This window comes from Lolium perenne, chromosome 3, assembly GCF_019359855.2.
Source record: "Lolium perenne isolate Kyuss_39 chromosome 3, Kyuss_2.0, whole genome shotgun sequence".
Classification (NCBI taxonomy): Eukaryota; Viridiplantae; Streptophyta; class Magnoliopsida; order Poales; family Poaceae; genus Lolium; species Lolium perenne.
Genome location: NC_067246.2, coordinates 297,690,902 through 297,695,646, shown reverse-complemented (window position 1 = coordinate 297,695,646; position 4,745 = coordinate 297,690,902). Strand labels below are relative to the sequence as shown.

At 41.4% G+C, this 4,745-nt stretch overlaps 1 long non-coding RNA gene across 1 annotated transcript; it reads left to right on the top strand.

The window, feature by feature from the left end:
* Window positions 1–394: 394 nt before the first annotated feature.
* On the top strand, window positions 395–2,576 carry LOC127345054 (uncharacterized). Its single transcript, XR_007878397.2, has 2 exons — window positions 395–946; window positions 2,238–2,576. It is a non-coding gene; the product is annotated as an uncharacterized lncRNA (long non-coding RNA).
* The last annotated feature ends 2,169 nt before the right edge of the window (window positions 2,577–4,745 follow it).

The window sequence follows — 4,745 nt, the reverse complement described above, 5'->3', positions numbered from 1 at the left end:
TATTACATGATTAAGGGTGAAATAATATTTCCAACATTTTTACAATTCAATTAACTATTTTTATCAGCTTTAAAGTATTAAAATTGAATTGAAATCTACAAGAGTTTAGTTTAATGCTTACTTTAATTTTAAGTTGCAATATTAATTTGTAACTTGATAGTGGTACTTTTTAGAATTTAGAAATCGACTTCTAGTTATGGTTAAATATTTGTTTGTATTTTTAAAAGTTGTTTTATACTTTGGAATTAATTGTGTAAAATTAGAAACACACAAATACAACTAGTATGTAACTTGATGTGCTAATACTAAACACACTTGTATGCACTCACGTTACCCACATACGCGCTGATAGGCAGAATGGGCTAATTAGCAAATACGTATACTGGTTATTTGATTGGCTCAAGTTAATGGTCACATCTCCTAGTCAAATGGTTTGGGTCCAGCCCAAGTGCACTCACGCACAACTCACGAACGCACACACGCCTCGCCTCTCTGTCTCTTCCTCGCCTGTACGCGTTCATGCCGCCGCCGTCGCCTGCTGTTTCCCCGGCCGACTCCGGCCATGCCTGGCGCCGCCGTTTGCCGCCACAGCTCCGCCTTGCTCTCCTCCATAGATTCCCCCTTGGCGCCTCCTCTCTACGCGTTCGCCAGCGCGCCCGCGGCAAACCCTAGCCCGCGGTTGGCTTGGTCGCCGCCGGCCGCTACCGGCTCCGGCGCCTCTGGCTACTCCCCTTCGTTGACCACGCCGCCTCGACGTTCTTCCTCGACCACCACCCGAACTCTCGCTCGACATGGCCGTGTTTGGCCACCCACCAATCTCCCCGATGGTGTGGTGCTGCTGTGACAACGTTGCTGTGCCACTTGTTGCTGCCTCGACGCCGGCGGGATGGTGCCGCAGACGCAACCCTGGCATCGACTACATCGCATACTCCATAAATATGTCACTGTGAGCTATTTCCTCTACACTACTCTGTCTATGGTTCTGGTGTCATGAGCTTGATAATCCAGTGACTCACTTGGTACTGAATTGAGGTTAACTGACTTGTTGCTATTTGTGGTATCTCACTTTGGATCATTTAATCATCGCATACATGTATGGTCTACTGCTATTTGTTAACCCTGACGAAACTGAACGTTTAGTTCCAGTTTAATTCAGTTATAAGCTTTTGGAATTGCTCAGATATGTATTCGAGTTTGGGGGCTTAAATTGATTGTTGCTACGCAGATGTATATCTTGTTGGTGACAAGCATTAGTAGTTTGCATTTAGAGATGTTGGGCATGTTACTTGGTTGGCCTGGGAGTTTTTCCTAGACCCCAAGTAACCCTCTGAAGCTTGTTAACTTTAAATCTAGTGGTTGTAATTGCCGTTGTGCATGTGTTATGCCTCTTTTTGGATGATGCACTCATCCCAGACATATGTGACTTTCTGTAGTAGATTGATACTCTATTTAACTCCTAGTGGAGATTAAACTGCAAGATAAAGGTGGTGTTGCTCCCTTATTGATAATTTACTTGATGGCTTGATTGTGAGCTTATGGGTATGCTTTTGTTGCTGGAATCAGATGGTCTATTGATCATCTTATCATTGTTATGGGTTGGAATAAATATGTGTATGCTGCACTCACAGATGGTTTCTCTCTTTTAATTACAAACCGATAAAAGAACAAAGGATATGCTTGATTACCTTGTCCCTGCATGTGATGCAAAGGCAGAGGCACATATTTATAATATGAAGAGATATAGAGATGTGGCTTGTGCTTCTCTGTGATGAGCTTGCATAGCATCACTATGCAGACTGAGAGAATCTCTCATTTTCCCTTATCTCGACTGTACAAACTAATAAGAACATATGTTGCATGATCTAGTCTAATCAACCTGCTGCCGTAGGGTAGCTTGGTCTTCTGGATAATCTGATCAACCTTCTTCTTGTGGCATGCCTGCACTTCCTCGCTGCTTCATTTATTTTCTAAGATCTAGCTGTGATTTTTAGTGGCTGTTCTGGTGTTGTTCTAATGGATAGGGGGTTTAGCTAGTAGATCATGTAGCTAGCTGCTAAAGGATTTGCTTGTACTGTTCTTGAAATTATTGTGGTTCTAGCTAGTGCAAAAAAATGGAATGCTGCTGTGAGCAAGAGGTGATGCGGCTGGGTTGGTTATGTGTACTTGCTAGTACATCTCCCGTGATATTTATATGCGGCTCCACTGTTGCTATGGCAGTGACAAAGCATGCCATGCAGGTTGTGACTGTGCTGCTTGTTGATGGACACCACTCCCTGTATGTTATCAAGTTGGATTTCTTTGCCTTCAAGTGCAAGGCTACGGCTGTTTGCTCTTATCCCTTGTAGATATTTATTTTGATGCAGCCAAGTGGTGCTTGATTAAGTGTGGCTTTACTTTGTTTGCCCTTTGCATGAAAAGAAGATCAATAGAAGATTGAGAAGATTTAGATTTAGGAATTCTTTTATTTCCTTGTAATATTATATTACTTTTGTAACTTGTAACTTTGTTTCTCTTTATGGGAATTGTAAATGAGTGGGATAATGATATTTGCAATAAGGTTTAAATTATTTATCTAATTTTGTACTCCTTTTTTTATATTTATCTTAGGTATTGTATTGTATATAATTTTTCTGGAATTCAAATTCCAATTCCAATTCATATTCATATTTGAATTTATGTCTTACATATTTGAATTTGAATTTGAATCATTTCCCTCCAAAACATAAGAAATTCAACAAAGGTCATGTCAGATTTTATCGCACTAACGTCGATGATCTAAACCAATTGCACCAACGCAACAGAACCTCGATCTCTTCCTCTGAGGTTAAAAAAAATAGGTGTGGGTTGATTGAAGTAGGATCGACAAGATTGGAACTGTCAAGGTTTTATAAATAACTTTTGTGAATACCCTTGACATGAGTTTAATATTAGAGTTGAAACTATACCATGTGGATCATGGTAGGAACATTGATTTAGTAAAAAGGACATGGAAACGATAAGTTAAGAATAGCTTCTCCATATTATTTTTCCTTGATTTGCAGTTGAATAGATATCCATATGTTATGGCAATGACTACCATGTTATGATCTTATAGAAGATCAAGTAATTGATCTTTGCTTAATGGGTTGTTGTGTTGGTTCTAGTTACATTTGATCTAACCCATAGATCAAATCATCTCTACCCAAAACAAGGTTTTAGCAAATGTCACATTGAGGTTTATAGCGCTTGACTTGATGATCTACTTCAATTCCACCAAGGTCAAGTGAAACTTCAGTTACTGTGACTGTTTTACTTTTAAGCGCGAAAATTCCCCAGATTTTCTTTGCATGAATGCAATGCACACATCTGTTTCCTCTATTTTTGTAACCCCAATACCTGGGATATTACATCTTTGACTCGATAAAATGTGCCATTCCAACAGCCGAAAGAGCACTCGACAATATATTCTCAGAACGCCGAAGTTGCGATCAATTTCTGAATGCCGTAAATTTGCGAAGGTAAGACCCCAGATCCGTTCTGCTGGGCGTGGCATCGTCGAAGACTGCGCTCTGCTACTTTTATCCGTATCAACAGATACGAAGAAAAATCCTAACGGACGCGTTAGGTACCCGATAAATTTTACTGGGACTCGACAGAATGGTAAGACCTTAAGCGGCACCTGTAGAAGTTTACACCAGTATCCCGAGGTCATGTCCAGGGACGTGATCTTGAAGTAGGTTTTTGCGGATTGCCACGAGAGCAGTTAACTAGTACCTGATCCGTCAGATGAACTAGCCCCAATTACCATTATCCCTGTACAATATAGAAGTTTATGAGAAAAAATATAGAGAAGTTGAGTTTGTCGAATAAAAATAAACAGTGGAGATTTTCCTTAACTCTGCGATTCAAGCAAAATCTCGGGGGCTACTGACATAGGCATCCCAAATAGGCCTGCCGAAGATAGTACCCGGGGTTTACTGAAGGCCCACTACCCGAAGAATAAGAAGATTCGGAAGCCCAAGATATTATTAAGGAAAGTTAGAGTTGTAATAGGAAGCGTTATTTGTAATCTTACGGGATGAGTTAGAAACCATCCCGGACTCTGTAACTTGTACAACACGAATCCCTCGGCTCCGCCTCCTATATAAAGGGGGAGTCGAGGGACGAGGAAGGCATCGAATCATTGTTACAAACCCTAGTTTTCATAATCGTCGAGTACTTTTCGGCTGAAACCTTCGAGATCTACTTGCCCTCTACTTCCAACTAAACCCTAGCCTACAATCCATAGGCATTGACAAGTTGATACCTTGTCACAGTCGTTGAGGGTGCGGAGGATACGCTCGGCGCGGCCGTTTTGTTGGGACGTGTATGGACAGGTTAGACGGAAAATAGTGCCGTGAGAGGAGAGTAGGGTGCGGACGGCGACATTGTCAAACTCTTTTCCATTGTCAGTTTGTAGGGCGTGGATGGGGCGACCGAACTGGGTGGAAACATCGGCGTAGAAGGCTGTGAGAGTGGTGGCGACATCGGACTTTTTACGGAGGGGAAACGTCCACACAAAATGAGAAAAATCATCAAGAATAACTAGGTAATAAAGAAGACCAGAATTACTCGGGATTGGAGAGGTCCATACATCACTATGAATTAACTCAAAACGAAAAGACGCAACAGTGGAAGACTGACTAAAAGGAAGACGAACGTGTTTACCAAGATGACACGCTTCACAACTATGTGAAGACTGTTTAGTAGATGAAAACGAAAAACCC